Source organism: Halichoeres trimaculatus, unplaced genomic scaffold (genome assembly GCF_033239565.1).
Source record: "Halichoeres trimaculatus isolate MK-OKI-2021-1 unplaced genomic scaffold, fHalTri1.1 fHalTri1_scaffold_10, whole genome shotgun sequence".
NCBI lineage: Eukaryota > Metazoa > Chordata > Actinopteri > Labriformes > Labridae > Halichoeres > Halichoeres trimaculatus.
Genome location: NW_027437187.1, coordinates 27,669,493 through 27,688,208, shown reverse-complemented (window position 1 = coordinate 27,688,208; position 18,716 = coordinate 27,669,493). Strand labels below are relative to the sequence as shown.

Below are 18,716 nucleotides of genomic sequence, written 5' to 3'. Positions count from 1 at the left end.
CAAAGTTAAGCCACACGATGACTGTTAACAGAGCTTTTTTTTTGCTAAGCTAAGCTAGCCTGCTAATTTATTGGAGTGTTACTAAATTGTGGTTTCAGTACAAAAAAAGAGTACTCTTACATGTTTCATGTACTGCAGGATAAACTCATCCCTGTACTAACCAAGAGTTGAATAATATCAGTAGAGTTAATGTATGGCTACCAGAAAAGTTAGCTTAGCTTGGCTCAGACAGAAAGCAGAAAAAACAGCTAGCTTCCACTTCTTTATGGAGTTTTTTTTTTCTTAAAAAAAGAAAGCAGCTCAGTAATTAAAATCACCATACATACATGAGTACAAATGGGAAAAATTCCTAATTCAAAACTTATTGAAAAGAATTTGATGATTGCCATTACCTCAAGATATTTACAGATCTTATGCCTAGTTAAGCTAACTAGCTCTGAGTTGTAGCTATTTTTTTTTTTTTTTTTACAACAAATGAACATAGTCCGCTCTAAATCAAGAGTTAAATATCCATTCAATGAGGCTACCAGTCAGTTAGCTAGCTTAACTCACACTAAAAATGAAGAGAAGCTAGCTTGTGCTTATCAAAAATTTATTTAAAAAAAAAGAAAAGAAAAACAGCAGATAAGCTTACATGGCCAGCAAACACAGAGCATAAGAGAAAACTTACTATTTCAAAACTGGGTGAAGGGAAATTTGACAGATTTTGAAAAGAGAAAAATACAGTTTTCATTCCTCCAAATGACTGTTTATAGTCATGATAACAAGGGGTGAGCTGTAGCTTGATTTTTCACTATAAATAAGGATGGTATTGTAAATCTGCTTGACTTTAAATACACATTTAAATTTTTCATGTCATGAAAGATAGATTTATTTCTGCCAACGGCAAGAGCAGTTAGTTAGCTTAGTTAGCAAAGCAGAAAGACTGAAAAGAGGTAAACCAGAGAACCTGGCTTCATCCAAAAGAATCAAATCAGTAGCTCTTAAACTCTGATATTACTATCCGATATCTGCACAGAAAATTATAAAACGGGAAATTGTTTTTGACTGCCTTATCTTTACTTCCTTACTGTTTAGCTGTATAGCTAAGCTATGCTAAACAGCTGGAGGTTTCTGATTTTCTTTTCTTTAAAAGCAAGACCGTTGTTTTAAATTTGGATTTCTCATTGAGTTTATCATTTATCATCCTTATCATTGCTGAAATTCTTTGATAGGGAAAAACAATATGTGATGCAAGTGCAGTAAATCGGTTTGGAGCCAATACACCTTCTAGTTCTTTTTTTCCCCACAAATATGTTTTTTTGGCTAAAAGTCATTTTTCTTCTCCCAAAATGTTCCCCATATGTTGAGCTGTGTTTCTGGCTTCTGATGAACCAAGCCCATATTGCACAAGAGGCTTTATCCCACGACCCGCATCAAACATCCTGGAGAGAAAGCGCTGCCCTTAAGGGATGGGCGAGGTGTTAGGTGAACCATTATTCTCTCACACTGACTTACATTATTGCACAGTTATAAATGGAGCTGCATGCAAAGACCACACAATATGGATTAGAAAGTACACTCATGTTCCATGCTTTATAACTCCAAAACCACCGACTCCTTGTGCTTTCACGGATGAATAGACGGGAAAATTAACCAACATGACACATGAAAACATTCTCTAGGGTTCAGCATGAAAGTGAGTGAGTGGATGTGGTACAACAGGTCAGAAGTGAAGTTTTTTCTGCAATGAACAGAGTGAGACGGAGATGATCATTATAAAAACTGTCCAGAAAAGTAGAAAAATGGTTCTCATAACTAAGAGTCCTACATGACGTTTGTGATTGATCTTGTTTTCTGTGAACACTTTTGCTTTTTCAGATAAGTGACTGTTTCCTGTGATGTCTTTACATTCAGAAGGTCCTTTTTTTTAGGAAGAATTTACACGCTCATGTTAACGAAACTTCAGAAACACTTTCTTTAGGTGACAGTAGGTGACATTTTGCACCACACGTCTCAGGGAACTCTTCAGCTTTTCAACCTGCTTTATTTAGATGAACCAAAAAAAGACTTCCTGGCATAAATCTAAACCTGACTCCCACCTCCTTCTCATCAGACATCAGTGGAAAGCCAGAGACCATTACCAGGAAGCAGACCGTGGCAATACACCTCTCTTTTCAGGCAATCAGCAATGGAAACTCCAATTAAGGTGCTGGAAAAAGGTGGCTACTGCTTTTTGCAAAACCAGTGCAGATGTGCAGGTAAGTGACCATGCGGCAAAGTTTGGCTACACAGCACAGAGCTCAGAGCAATTTCCCGTTTCTAATTGGACTTCCCACACAATGCCTGCTTCCAATCATTGCATGAAGCCAGTGGAGGGATGGAAGCAGGCTGGGAAGATGGTGGACTTCAGATAGAGAGATTGTGAAGAACTTCAGGGCTGAAAAATTAATTGCAGGGTTTTAAGATTAAATATTCAAAGAATTTTGTGACTTTTTGGGCTTAAAAAGGGAAATCTTGGTCCACAACAATTTAAAAAAAATCTGCATCCAGTTTCCCCTCAAGTGAAAATGTAGAGGGCTTTGCACTCAGGGTAGCTACATTAATTTGTGCAGAGTTTTCTATTACACAAGCAATTGATCCTATTGTTGTAAAATGTACTTTTTTGCAGCCAACTCGATAACTGATCAGACCACAAGGGCATTTTTTCACTGCTTTGCGTCCTGACTATTATTGCTTAGTTGTGTGTCTGGGACTGTGCAAAGAAAGCCTTATGGACTTGGGTCAAGTTTTCTGTAAATGTAAATTTACTTTGTGATAAGCTGGTTCAAATTCATAAGAACAAGATCATCAAAAAAATGATGAACTTGCATTCAACTGGTTTCACTTTTTTGGGGGTTTAACGAGGAAAGAAAGAGTTCAACAAAGTCACCATCCTCTGAGAAAATTTGAGGTAGACAAAGAACTTCTAAAAAATTACAGGTCAGACTCGTCAGAAGTGAAATGAAGCTTTAGTAACTGATTTAAATATAAGAATCTACAGATGTCAAATCCTTTTATCTAAGTAAAAGTTGCACTCAGAGGAAAAAATCTTAATGAAAACATACTTTAAACTGTATTTAAAGTCACCATGAGGAACTTGAATTTGGAGCTGTGCCCCCTTTGGACAAAAGTTGTAATGCATTTTGGGTGCAGACTGCATTTAACATTAGCACTATAGTTCAGTGCTGTAAGGTTGTGTGAATAAGATAAGAAATGGTGTTGCCAGAGTGCAAAGTACAAAACATGAAAGGTAGAAGATGTGAAATACAAAGTGCAAGTTTAAAAGTTAGTAAGTTTAATTCCTGAACAACAGATATTTTCAATTAGTTTCAAACGTTATTTACAAAGAAAACCACCTCAAAAGAACTTCTCCTGATTGCTATCTTATTTCTCATTGTCAAACTTCAAAGAAGCATCTCTAAACATGGCCGGTTTTGGTGAGATCTGCACACTGACTCAACTTTTTAAGTGGAAAATCTGACCTGAACATAGGCTAAAATTCAGTAAAAGAATTTTAATCTCCTTATACTACACAGATCAAGAAAGAAGTTTTAGTTTAAGAGTGACACTATTTCAAAGAAGGTAAAACTCCTCACTGTACCTTCAAGTAGTGTTGTGTAAACCTACTTGTTTTACACTGTCAGCTCTTATCTGAGAAAACTTTTTCTACAACTGAATAAAGAAAGTTTCCCAAGCTCTCGAAGCCACCCACCACAGAACAGAATGTTTGAGCCTCATCTATTCCCTCCACCTGCTGTTCTAAATCTCCCATAATGCCTCAATCCTGCCAATGCCATCCTTAGTTACGACTTTCTCTCTTCCCTTGGCTTCTCTTCTCTTTTTAAAGTTGCCTCACCTGGAACCAATCTGTAACACAATCAAAGTGTCCTAACATGAAAGCTCAGTTCCTCTCCTTTGATAGTCCCTTTCTCTCTACACTTGCTCTCCTCTCTTGTCTCTGGTAGCTCTAACACTGATGTCTGGAAAGAATTCAGCTTAAAATAGGGACTCAGTCACTCAGCATTATGCAAATGTCCCTGAAACAATTCACTGCTGCTCTGCTTTTTTGCTCTCACAGACAATGGGCCTTTTGTCTAAAAATAAGCAGTGAATAATGAAAAGTAAGAGTCGTGCTTGTTGAGGCATTGGGAACACTTTGTGAGGACCTTGAGAAAATTGGAGGTAATAAAGTCGAACTAGAGAGAAGAATAACACACTCGAGTATCATTTACAAGTATAATAAGGGCTTCACAAAGCAATTGTTCAAACACAGGCAGGAGAAAGTTTTTAATAAAAAGGAAGCATGGAACGTGTAAAGAGGAGGGTATGATTACTTTCTCCGGGCTTGTTTTGTATCCTCATCGTTGGATACCACTCATCCGTCCACAGAGCTGATTGCAGCTTCTGGAATGCTCACAGTTTGCGCGCTGCACGCCGCTCATCAGTCCGCCCTCTCAGCCTCAGAGTGTCCAGGATTACAGGGTGATTAAACTCTAATGGCAGCCTTCTGAGAGGTCCAAGGAGATTTACTCCTGAGTCAACATGCCAGACCCCATTTCCTCCTTGCTCACTGGTGCCTCTCAACACCCAGTCGGCCTCAGACGCACTGCATCTCCACATGGAGAGAGAACAGACCTTAAAAATGAGCCTGCATGAGGCCTCAGAGATACACAGGGACCTTACCAAATAAACTGACAGCTTCTACCAAGAGTTTTGTTAACGTAGTTTCTAGTAATTTAACCATTTTAAAATGAAAGAGTGAAATGTACAAATGTTTTGAATCTTGGTCCGCAGGTGAATCTACCAAAAAAGCATTTTGAGAGAATAAAAGAAAATTCTCTATTTGTGTTTGTTTGTTCTGTGTCTTTAGCTTTTGCACTTTTATTTAAGGGACTGTTAAAACCAGCTCAGCCATATCAGCTTCAATTTCCCTGTGTCAGTCAGAGCCTTTAGCTAAATATTAAGCCAGGGAAATTATATGTGTTTAAAGTTTTCAAAGCAGCAACATTTATTTCTATATCAGTTTTTGGATTTTATCTCAGTATCTGTTTATAGTTTTATGGTGGAATACAGTAATTCATTAAATTAAAGAACTGAGTGACTGAGTGCTGGGGACTGAAGCACAAGATTCACGACAGGAAATGAATTAAGATTAACTAGTTCAATTTTTGACCCATGAACTTGGATCAAAAGTTGAAATAATGAATTATGAATTAGTGCTTTTTATTATCCATGAGAACTAGATCATTTTAGTGTGAACTTACACAACACTGATCTGGTTATAAAAGAGGAAGTAGCTGCAGAACATTTCCGTTTGATCTGCCTCAATGGTGGTGCTTTCCCAGAGCCGTGGTTAAAACCAAACTGATAACATTCAGAGATCGAGCCGCATGTCACAGTGCTAACATTTCAGACATCTTGTTTTGAAACTTCCCACGAGTACCAACACAGCACCCGTTATCCAGCAGCCTGGTGGCTGGGCCGGGACAACGTATGCTTCTCCTCCATGTGACTTTAATTGGATGATTGGACGTAATTCAATAAGCAATCGAAGGCCAGTGTGCGTGAGTGTGAGGCGTAAAGCAAAAGAGCAACACTGAGTGGAGCCTTTGTCTGTGACCCTACATCATCGCTGTTACCTTTCAGGCTGGATCACGCGCCCTGCTCAGCCTCTGGTCAGCACCCCTGTGAGGACCCCTCTGCTCTAATTGGCCTGGCCACCAATTCCAGGGTCCACACAGTTTACAGGTTCAGTGCCTGGGCTTGCCATGTCTTGTGTTTACCATGTGAGGAACTATCTTTAGACCAACAAAAACATCCCAGCGATCACAGTCTGCCAGCAGAGTTTCCACAAGTCCCTGTGCTGGGATACATCAATCTTTAGCATCCATTAGCCAGGTCTGATTAGGCCAATATGCAGTCAAAAGCCATCAAGCTGAGCACATAGATCTAACTGCTTTCAACAACTGAAAGATGAGAGCTTCAAACTGAGAGACATCAGAGACACAGCATTGTGAAATGACTCCAAACTCTGACACAGAGTTTGAAATATTAGTCCTGTGTGCGGAGCCATTAGGCCCACATTCACACGCCTGTTTGCTTTCAGTCTTCACCAGCTCATGCAAATTTGGCAGAAATAACTGGCATTATACTAAAGAAAATCAAATCACTCTGCTCTGTAGCTTCCCTCTGATGCACTGAAACAGATACATAAATTACTTCAAGTCTGCTAATTCACAGAGTAACTCGCAGTCCCCAGAGGAGCTGCAGCCTGTAAAGTACGGTTCATTACTTAACTGAAAGGGACACAAACTCTCAGTGGGATTAGAAAGTCAGGGCTCGTTATAAAATATGAAAGAGAATATTAATCTTAAACCCAGGATTGGGGAAATGTCAGAAAATTCTCGCCACCATTTGATGAGCTGACTTGTGGGAGCAATTTTGGCGAACGTGTGTGTAGACGGGTGAATTATCCAACATGTGTCTTTAATGCTGGGTCGGCCCACTTGCCAACTGTCACATTGTTAAAGATGGACTACACCCGCTCCACTTGTGCCAAAGAGGCCCATAGATTTACAGTAATACCCCACAGCACAATAGTGAGAGCGGAGGCCTGCAGGGCAGCCAGAGGCTCCACTCTCTGCTTATGTGTTACTATGTAAAGCTCTGTTACTATAATTGTAACAGACTGCTGGATGTGAAGATGACTACTGCAGCTGACTCAGAGCTCATCTGAGCCCACAAATCAAAGGGAAGCCACCATCATATGCAGGATTTTTTTGTAACCCACAAAGCAAAGGGGCCAAACATAGATTCTATCAAAAATGTGACCTACAGAGCTTCTCCTCATGGTGAATTTTGTGGTCAGTCTTAGTTTTAGTAAGAAAACCCTGTGGAAGTTTGAGGTCACTTTAGCTCAGGAGTTAAATACATTTAACCTCCAGCGCTTCTTTGAAATTCATAAGGCTGCAAATGACATAAACAGGAAAAACTATTCAGTCTACTTAATAGAGATGTGATAAACATGTTGATAATGCAGAATATTAAACTAGTTACATTTTGTAGCATGCAGCACAGTTTGCTTCATTGGCTTTTCTATCATGTAAACAGCTTTTGTTAATCAAAGTAACCAGTATTTTAACAAATAACGTTGCACTTTAGACCGCAGAGCATGCACATTGTTGTTTTCTATTCATTTCTATTCAGAAAAGTATTCGAAAAACTATTTACCTCTTCTTTTTACAGTTTGTGTTTAAATATGCTACTAACAGATGAAACCAGGTCATTTTAAGCCAAATCTCTAACCGAGGTGCAATTAATTTAGTTTAGTTTAGACAACCTTATTTATCCCAATGGGCAATTCTGATTTTGCAGTCCACCTAGGATACACATATATCTAAAAACAGCAAAAAGAGACAACAATGAACAGAATATAAATAAAATAAAAGACAGTACATGACATAGAGCACATAGATACACAGCAGCCTTCAACAGACCCTTCCTGTAGCCAGGGTCAAGCAGATTACATTACACAGCCACAATTAGTGACAGCTCAAAGAGAACATGGAGATACCCAACAGTGCATTTAAGATCCCATACAGTTACGACAATGAAAAACAAAAAAGTACCAATATGTCAGTCTAACAGACTGCTATCAAGGTTTAAGCTGCCTGATGGCAAAAGGAATGAAAGACTTTGAGGGCCAGTTTGTTCTCCTTCTGGGGGCGATAAAGCAGCGGCCTGAGGGCAGCAAGGTAAACTCTGAATGCAAGATATGGTCATGTCGGGAAATAATTCCTTTTGCCTTTCTGACCACTTGTCTCTTCCATTAAGAACAGAGATCTCTCTGCTGGACTCCTATTATTTGGGAGCAGGTTTTAACAATGCTGTACTGGCTGTTTCTGTCTTTGACATACAGACCATGAAACCAACAGATAAAAGAAAATGTCAAAAGACTTTCAGTGAAGGACCTGTAGAAAATACTCAGTATTTTGTTACAGACATTAAAAGACTTCAACTTCCTTACTAAGTAGATTCTTTATTGACATCGACAAGCAGACATCGACAATTATACATGTGGAAAGAATAAAAAGAAATACACTTCAATTATAAAGTGGTTTCAAATTAGACTTCTAAATAGGGATGGGTACCGAATTAGGTACTTTTACAGGTACCAACTGAATTCCATTTGTAGTAACAAGTACCAGTAAACGTAAAATCAAATGGTACCACGTTTCGGTACCTAAATGCATCCTTGAGACTGTGAGGGAGTGGAAGAGAAGGAGATTTTTCATAGTGAGTATATACAAAAATAAATGTTAAATTTAAAAGACTGAAATAATTTAACAAATTAATATTTCTTAACACAAAAGTACAGAAAGTTGGTACCACTGAGTACTGATACGGATTGCTAAGTACCAGGCACTGTTACCTTATCGTTTACAAACCAGAAAGGTACCCATTCTTAGTTCTACGTTGGTCAGGTTTGCAGAATTCATCATAACTTCGTATTTATCTATGATGATTTTTTGTAATAAATATCGAAAAAGCCTTACTTTATAGTAATAGAGGAGAGAAACTGTTAATTTTCTCCCGTTTCTTCTTAACTTTTTCTGGGATCTGTAAACTTTACTTGATTTGTCTTCCAGATGTTTCAACCATGAACAATTAAGATAATCAAAGCAACAACACGTTCAGTAGGGGACACGCTGTTAGTGGCAGCAGTGAACGGATGTGGCCTCAGACTGGGACACTGTCAGGACTGTGAACTAATATTGTCCTGTGGTGGTTCTACGGAGCAAGGAGGACACTAAGTCTCTTGTCAGAGGATAAGGCAGTTGTTTAACAAGTGTCCTCCAAAATTTAGTGCAGGGAGCATGACTCTGATTAAGTACCATGTGAATGGATGCCTTTCTTGTCTCAATGAGGACATTCCTGAAAATTAGGAGGATGAGTGCAGCTTTGTTTGTTTCTTGGAGGCGACCTTGTCTGTTGGCTTGGTGAAGTCTAAGATGGACATGAACCATGTGAGCCATCTTCATGCAGCACTACGGGAGGAGTGTTAACAAATAGCAGGTGAAGAGGCATCCTCTAGTAGAATTAGAGCCGTTTCGATATTTTGAATTTCTTACTGCATATTGAGCTACAGATTACAGAGAGAGAAAGGCAACAAATAAAAAAACAAAACACATGGACTGAAAAAGAGCAAAAACTTTTGGATTTAACCTTTCTTCATGACAGATTTCTTTCTTGAGCCAATGTAACCTGTGCTGTGACTGAAACTGGAGGCAGAGGGCCATGCCCGGCTGCACAAAGGGAATGTCTATTGGTCAGGATATTTAATGGTGCGACCACAAAAACCAAAAGCGGATATTGCTGCTAGAGAATTCAGAAATGCCAATGTCTGACTCTGGAAGTGAGATGAATAAAATGAGCGATGTAGTGACAGATGAAAAGGGAGAGATTATGAAAGTGGGAGAGAGTTTGCGACTTCAGAGAAGGAAAGGAAGAGAGAAAAATAAAAGTTGAAGAAAAGACACAAGGAACTCATTTTTTTCCTATGTGATGTATGAAGATGCCAAAGTGTTTGGGGTCTAGCTTTCAGGTGTATGAAAGCAACTTAGACACAGAGGTCTGAGAAGCTCTTTTCATATTGACTCCTAGTCCCTGTGCCAGAGTCAGGAGGTGAGGCAGGACCACTGACCAGTGGTAACATCACGCACCAGATTTTTATACAGTTTTCAGCCTAAAACAGCAAAATCTACGTCAGGTGTTCTGGTAATGATGGAAACTTTAGATGTGTTTTGTAAAACACTGCTATGCAAGTTTGTCAAAGAGATAATGTGTCACACCATGAAGTGGAAAAAGTTTAGTGACAGAGCTGACAGAGAGTTAGACTAACCTGGCATGAGTCACTGAAACCATAACAAACCAGTTGACATGCACTCAGGTCTCATGTACCTCCTTTCACATTTTCTGGCTGATGGGGGAGGAGGTGGAGGCTGCACCGGTCACCCACAGTGTCTTCCTGTCCACCCTCCTCTAAAGCGAGCCCTCTATTGGATTACCATTGGCCTGAGGGTACGAGTGGGCAGAGGTAACCTGAACAGAGGGGAAAAGGGGGTCAGCCAACTGTTTCAAGTGAAAGTGGAATTCGGGGCATCTGTGTTTGTTTGTAGTTCAGTGTGTTTGGGGCTGACTCTGACATCCTGCAAAGCCTAAGGGGCAGGGCAGAGGTTAGCCAGCATGGACCTGATACACGCTGCTTATGTCGATATCCTAAACATCAACGAGTTCTGCTTTTCAAACATGCAAGAGCCAGATTTCTATTTGAAGGATTTCATTTGACCGGTCAACCTGCAGACTGCTTTTCCCATCCTTGGAGTGAATAATCAGACTGCTGGGTGAGATGATGTCAGCACAGGTTTAATTTTCTGGAGCAGAAGACAACTTCACTGGATCATGCAAAGATCTTTCGGACCACTGGCAAGTCAAATATGTCTGCCTGAGCCATGGGTGTTTACAGGAACCACCAAAAAGGAAGACCAGGAGTAGTCTGAGGAGCACCGACCAATGAGTGTCAGCAGGTTTGAGTGTATAGCCTACCAGAAAAAAAGTCTGTATGCAGAGCAAAAGCAGGCAGAACACGTTCCACCACAGTGACTTCCGGCTCCTACTGATGATAATATGACAACACCATACTTATTTTTTCCTTCATAAATAAGTATATCTATACAACTAATCATCTATTCTAGACCAAATGTTTTAACTTTGGCAACAAATCTAACATTTCTGACACAGGAAAGCCAGTCAGGCTTTGGATTCCAATAAATGCATGAGATATTAGTCCCTCAATTGAGTATTTAAAACTTGTTTTCTTCTCTTGGATCTTTGGGAGATCAGATCTTAAAAAGCTTGCATTTTAACATTTTATAAATCTATATCTTGATATTGCTCGTCCAGCAAACCTTAGCATCTTTTGTTGTCGGTGTTAGCTGTAGTTCCTCAGAAAAAATTTGAGAAAACATCAACTGAAGTGTGCTCAGCCTCTTGGGTAACAAATTACAGTGAAACTAAGACTCATTAGAAACAGTGATAATGGTGCTCTTGCTTGATTTTGCAGATATATATGAAACATTGAACTGTGCTTTACTGTTAATCGGAACCACAGACTGTATAAAACATGGACGTAGTCTCTCCGGCGTCACCAGTCTGTTTCTGAAACAGAAAATGAAGCACATCAGCTATATCGACCATATTGGTAGTGGCAGGGGCTTCGCCTACAGCTATAGGGCGCCTGTCTGTCAAGTGACCTTGAGGTTTGCCTCTGATTGGGTGAGTTTGCAGTCTTAATATCCTCTGAACTGCCAAGTTAGAAAAAAAATCACCCCGTACAGTGTGTGCTGTTAGTGACATTAGCGACTCAGACAGGAGACTTTTTTGAACCAGGCTATAAATAGGTTAATTTCTGCTTTGAAAACTGCTTTTTTTGGCGTTGTGTGTATATGACTTCCACTACATTTGGAGGCAGCCTCAAGCGGACACTCGAGAAACAGTAGATTTTAGCACTTCCACATTGTCCCATATTCTTAGACCGGAGGTTGCCGCCTGATCTGAACACACTGTTGCTTTATAAGTTACTAATTCAGTCCACAGAAAAGAGAGTCCAGGCTGAAAGTGATTCAGAGACTATAAAAATACAAGGTTTCAGAATGTTTCAGAGACATCCCGTTGTCAAACCATGAGAGTATTGAGATTGCTGCCTTCACAACTGTTATAAACAGTTATAATTTTAGCAAATACTAAGACCTCAACTGTGTTTGAACTATGAAAGAGAGATATTGAATTTTATTTGAATATACATTTGTTGCAAACTCTGATATAGGATAGCGCAGCGCTCCAGGATCGGCCTCCTGTGGCCCACCTCTGAAACTCCCAGGGTGAAAGGTTACCACTGTGACAGTGCCGGCTCATCTGAGGGTTTCTCTTTACCCCAAAAGCAAAACACCCAAGGGCAGAATGGTGGGCTCGTCTGGCCACCCCAACACGACTCCCCAGGATCACAGCAGGGAGGCAGAGAAGCATGGATCAGGACTCCCCCCCTGCACAAATACAGACAAGGTCGTGGGTCATCTGGGGAGCTCACACAAGGCTTTCATCCTCGAGAAGCTCATTTCAGGGGAATGTGGCTCTTTCCCCATCGAGATAGGAGTCCTCCTTGAGCCCTGTGTGGCTGTGCTGAACTCTAGATCCACAGACATGTTCCCTCAGACCCGTTTGTTTTGTTTTGGTGCTGCGTCTCAGCGCACATCGCCTCACCAGGTCCAGACACTGCTGTGGGAAGATCAGGTTGGGTCAGCACACACACGGTGTTCAGTTACTGCACAAACACTCACTAAAACTGTATCAAACGAGCAGACAGCTGAGACCTGGGTAGAAAAATAAAGGCGCAGTATTTTTGGCTTTTACCTAGCATGGACTTTGGATGACAACATGGATCACTTTTGAATACATGTGATTCAGTTTCATTCATTTTGGACTTTTAAATAGTCCAGTTAAACAGTTTACAGAGAAGAAGGAAACGCTTATGGTAAGGCGTAATCATGTATGTATTTTGTTGGTTCCAAAACTACCAAAATATAAGTCAAGTCCAACAGTAATTTCACTGTTTAGCAACAGCACAAGCTGCATTAGGTCAAATTAAATGAACTCAGAAATTTCCCCTGCTACAATAACTGTACGATCATGTAAATCAAATATCATCCCTTGTTATGCTCAATTATAATCATTTAGACTCCAGCACACAGATATCCACAAAGCGGTTTATGATTGTTGGCAACAGATTTCATAATAATTTGAAGAAAAGTGAGTTTGAAGTGCTTATAGACCTCAATTAGGCCTTTCTGAATACAGACAAATGTATCAGCCTGTTCAGCTTTGTATGAATTTGGGCTTCAGTAAACATAAAAGCAAGTATGTGGGAAAGTAAAAACTAATGTTTACAGACTGAGAAGACCTGTGAGGCAGACTGTAAATCTGTACGTTAGAAATAGAGATGCTGAGCAGCAGTTTGAGCTGTGCCTTTATCACTCTGTCAATAGAGGGCATCTTGATTGGATCAAACCAAGAGTTTCTTATAAGACCTTCAAGCTCAAAATAGAAGGATATTGGTTTCATCTTTTCCAAACTGTTGGCTCACAGGAAATGTTCTGGTCCCAATTTATCCATGCAGCATCGATACACTGACACATTATCTTTATTATTTCTCTCATTTATATTCAGGGACTGATTCTCCACACATTCATGGCAGAGATGGACTAAGCTGTCATCTACTCGTGCTCAATAAAGACATTCAACGCACTGGCAGAGATGTTTCCTCTTTTGAGATAGATGTTGATAGTGTGTGTGTGTGTGTGTGTGTGTGTGTGTGTGTGTGTGTGTGTGTGTGTGTGTGTGTGTGTGTGTGTGTGTGTGTGTGTGCGCGTTCTGATATCTGCAGCATGTGTCCACAAATGTTCAAACCTCATCCTCTGAAGTGTCCCACATGTCCCATGTTTGAACCATCCTGAGTGCTGCTTCAACTTTCCACTGATTAGACCGAAGCACCTCCATGAATATGTTAACACTGTGGAGGAAAAAAAAACACTTCCAAGCTTCCACATGTAAAGATGTTTGATCTATTGTTAGCTCAAAGCAGTTGTTACTTTCTTTAAAGGAAAAATCTGCAAACCTTTGATTTTTCCTGAAATTCAAATCTGCCTTTTTTTTTCAAATCAGCTGTGAAACTGTACTAAAACAGATAGTTCAGTGTCTTTGACTATGAGTACAGTTGGATGTTTTGATTATGCATATTTCACAGTGTTTTGGCTGGTGGTGATGTTCAGATGTTGTTATGTAAAGCAGAAATAAAATGGACATGGCTGTGTGTATACAATGAATCCTGGAATATACACTGGTGCCGGTGCAGTCCTCAGACTTTTACTTATTGGTCTTCCCGAGCATCTTATTCAGTTAAGTCAGTGATTCAGGCTTGACTTATTCTCTGGGCACAAAATTGTTCAACCAGGAGAAATCTGTTTCTCTAATTTGAGTGTGATAATACCAGTAAGATGTTTGAGTTTCACTTTTTGCTCATCTTTTAGAACACTTCAACACATGATCAAACAATTTTAAGCCAATAAAACTGAGACAAATGCACACCAGTGTAACTAATTAAACTAATCATTGCAATGACATTCTCAGGAAAGTAGAGCATTTAAAAAATGTTTAGACTTAAAATCAAATTGTATTTGCATATTTTGGGCTAGTTCATTTTCTGTTTCAAGACCATAGTAAGCCTGAAAGAGCTGCATGTGAGGAGCTATGAGAAACTAGTTGCATCTTTCAACCTGTCCACTAGTGGCCGCTAAACTCTAGAAACTGCAACTTTAAAATAAGTAGACTGTTATTTTGCAGATCCAAGCAGGTGGTTTTGTCTGATTCTCAAGATTACTGGGGTAAATGAGATGTATCAGCTCATTTTTGAGGGGTCTCAAATGAACTCATGCTCAAAAAGCAAGAAAAACAAAGAAAAAAAAAGAAGTTGCATAGAGAATTCTGTCCGTGAACAATACACAGATAGAACATGGTCCCTAAAATAATATTACAAAAATATTGAAAATAGAAAAGAAATAAAAATAGACAAAAACATGTATTGTGTTGACAAATTCAAAATGAATATGTGAAAAAATACAACCAACCCCACCAAATAATCTTCTCGTGAATCTGGATTTGTGATCTAGAAGCTGAAGCAAAAAAAACAAACAAAAACAATTCAGTTGGATGATGAATGTTTGTCAATGACTTTAGATTCCACTTGGCTGTAATTCACAGATGTGATATAAAAATGGTTTAATATCTTAATGCAGGGGAGGTAAACTGTTCCTCTGTGTTTTCTCTCTTGCTCTCTCACATGTACAGGCTCTGTGTCTGCAGTGCTGGTGATAGTTGGAGGAGCACCTCCTCATGGGTTAACAGTTAACTGAACCTGATATAGAACTGGGAGATGAAGGCAGCACAGCGTCCCTTCTGTCTGCGCCTGCTTGGTCCTGTTTATTGAATTAAACTTCAGTACAACCGCTGCCTCTTTTTTTCTCTCCCCTCATCTCTGCTTAATTTGATCAGAGAATCTGCTGATGCAGTGTGTGCCCGCCTCATGTGAAACCAATTTAAAGCTACACATAAAAATCTGGTGTCTCTTTTACTCTCTCACACTCGTACGGATGCAGAGGGTGCTGTTTGTAAGAGATGCCCTCCTAGTTGAGATGTTTGTACAAAGCTGAGCAGGGGCTGTCACCTGCTGGTTTGTAAACAGGTGAGACAGAAAAACTCTCTTCCATCTGATTGGTACTATACTGAGTTACATCACACTAACGGCAAGTAGAGCTATGTTGACTAAATACATTTGTTCTAAATATTTTGTTAATTTTTTATCCTGCTGCCTTGGCAAAACATTAACAGCAGAGACTGAACAATGTTACAGTGGTGGTGCTCACTATTATTTTTTATAATGAGAGCTTGACCTTTACTTCCTCCTTTGTGAGCACGACACAATCCTGCCTTCAAACCCACACATTTCGCTCTTACCTTTCTGCTACTCATCTTTTCTCTGGTTGTAGAGGAGGGGCACATTTTCTCATTTGGAACAAAAACAAAGGCATACAAGCAAAAAAAAATTATGTGATCTAAACAAATTTTGAAGTTTATCCAAACATTGCATTATAGAGAAATGGTTGTGAAAACATCTTAGAGATCAACTAGCTGCCATTTAAGTAAATTTGTCACACGATCAAAGGAACATTTTTTTTTCTCCCAGTTTGTTTTGTGCCTTGCTTAATAAAGACGTTTTTGCATCTTTTGCAAGTTATTTGCATCTCTTTGTTGTCTTTTTTAAGTTTCTTCACTGAAAGTGCAGAGGGAGAGACAGGGACTGAGAATCAATCCCGCAACTTGTTCAATTATCACCTCTGTCTTCTCTCTCTTATTTTTTGGTGCAATTTTTTTCATTTTTTTTAAAATTTTTTATCTTGAGTCTAATTCATTTTACGTAAATCTATTGTTCATTGTTTTCCTGGCCTTTTTTTTTGTCTCTCGTGCCATTTTTGACCCTTGGCCTCTGCAGTGGGACAGTATCTTCCAGTCATTTTATCAAAATTAGGGAGAACTTAAATGACTTCAATTTATAAGCTATAGTGGGTTTGTCTAACAGACTGTTGACCGCATATTTGCAGTAACTGAATTACAAATATCTTTTGGTCAAGTAAAAGGACTTTGAATTGCGTCACACACTCTTAAGCCATAATCAGACAATCCATTATTTATTTTCACTGACTGAACAGCACTACCTCCCTAGGGATGATGATGTGGAGTCTTCTTAGGCTCTACTTCTGATACAAAGCAGTTCAATGTGCCAGAATATTTCTTCACCAATCACTTACCACCTTCAAGTGCCCATTTCCTAGTGGCATTATACGTTGCCTCAATTTGTCATAGCTCTTTAATACTATTATAAAGTAATATCATTATTAAACCCTTTAAATGTGCAGTCATATGAAAACCGGGCGTCCTGGACCACAGTTTTTGTCTGAACTGCTCTTGAAATAACAGCAGCACAATGCAGCTTTGTTTTAGCACAGGTCTGATTAAGTAACAGATGGAAACACGCAAGGTAAGAATTAATTTTCATCCAGTGTGGAAGCCAGAGCAATTAAAGCAATCAAAAACTGTTGCAAATTAGAGAGAGGAAAGAAAGTCCCCGCTACAACAGGCGTAACTACACAAATGCACAGAAGAGACAGCACCCTAAAATAGACTCAGGGACAAATGACAGAGTGACATCTGATCTCCAGCAACAATCTGACAGGCCTGGCTGAGAAGCCTCTGCTGGTTTATGAATTCCCAGCATTCCTTCAATTACTTCATATGTACCCCATCCATGTGTACACTAGGCATCACAGCAACCAGGTTCAAGTCCAACTCCTGTTTCAGAATCAGTCCAGCTGAATGACGTGAGAACATCTGGAGGATAAAATTAAAATCCAAGACAAGATCACTACATGCCTTCCATACAAGCTTTTTTTAAACTGATCTTTAAGGTTCCCATCGAGCAGAACACACACGCTATGCATTTCCCATCTCCTGTAGTTGGCCTTTCCCACAGCCGAGCTGAACATGGCATCACTGAGACGTAAAAGTCTAACCTGGAGCACTTTCTCCAGCCCATTACCCGCTCTTCCACGCCTTTTATTCAACACACCGATGGCCGCAGGAGCTACTGAGACCCTGCTGCTGGTCCTCATGAAGCCCTGTGCCAACATAAACCCCCCAGGGGCTCTGAGATGTTGCATCAGTGTGGAGCCTGTCACGCCACAGCAGCCAATAATACCTGGACATGGTTCAAACAGACAAGTCTTCATTCAGTGGAAAGCTTTTAGAGGGAATGCCATGCATGAGTGATGGATATCTGTGACGGCTCAGACTTTGGCCTTTAGCAGTGGAGTGGTTTATATTAAAAGAGACCTGCACTTACAAAATAAAAGTCTGTTGATAAATTTCAGCTTTTGTAGATTATTTAGAGTTTGCAGACAAAACATTACAAACACCTCCTGACACTTCCTCCCCTTTATTTCTTATATTTGAAACAAAATGTTCTCTCACAATTACACAACACTGCAACATAAAAAGGTTTTTGTTCACAAGAAGGTGCCTGTGTTAATAGTTTTTGTTTATAGATGCTTTCCCAACTCTGTGCACAAACACTTTGCAGATAAATCACATGCAAATACACATTTAAATAAAAAAAAAACTGGAAAATGTTTTTTTTTTGTTCTTTTCTTGCCTTCTTCTTTTTTTGCTTGGACATATCAGAAAAAATCAAACAACACTTAAACAGATTATCTTTAATTCAAGGGGGAACACTAATTTGTTGTGTTGCCCAACAAATACAGATGTGAGCTGTGTTCATTGCTTTAGTACAAGAGATTGTTTCAGGAACAAATAAACTCCTGATATGTTTCTCTTTTCCCTTCAAACAGTATAAAGAATAAGTGTTATTATGTATTTTTTTTTTTTCTTTAAAGAAAAATATTTTTACAGACAACTAAACATTAAATGTACTGCAACAAACTGCAGCTCAGAGTGTGAAAACACCTAAACAAATAACAGGCTGGACTTCACCGTGTAAAAAACACCGCATGATGCAAAAAATAAACAAGTAAATAAAAAATAAAGGAAAAGGTGTGCAGAAAGAACTCATGACGTGACACTGAAAATATTTCTTTACAGGGGAAATTTTTCTAATTAACCAATGAACAATATAGACGAAACCTCGTTAACGAATACCTGCACAGCGAGAGAGGTGCCAGTGGTGAACGAGACTGCGCTGGGGAGGCTGCACGTGCGCAGGGCCCAAAGCAGTAAAGTGTTTTTTAACGATAGAGGTTTTTAAATTTCAGCTGTCACAACGTGACCAGAATGAACGCCAGAAATTTACTGCTCCTAAAAGAGACGTAGCGTCAAATAGAGCCTGAATGCGACACCCATGACTTTGTGGTTTTGTTTGCAGTTTTTTTTAACGAACTTATCCCCCCCTCCTGGGACAAATACAGATGTGTCTGCCATGTTATGTTACGACTGAAGAGACATGAGCTCCGTCTCGA

The 18,716-nt window shown here is 39.5% G+C and overlaps 1 long non-coding RNA gene across 1 annotated transcript in view; it reads right to left on the bottom strand.

The window, feature by feature from the left end:
• The window catches only part of LOC141796508 (uncharacterized), a 64,472-nt gene that overhangs the window by 7,884 nt on the left and 37,872 nt on the right, over nt 1-18,716 (bottom strand). Inside the window, exon 2 of the long non-coding RNA XR_012598893.1 lies at nt 9,982-10,122. This is a non-coding gene — a long non-coding RNA (uncharacterized LOC141796508). The remainder of the gene's footprint in view (nt 1-9,981; nt 10,123-18,716) is intronic.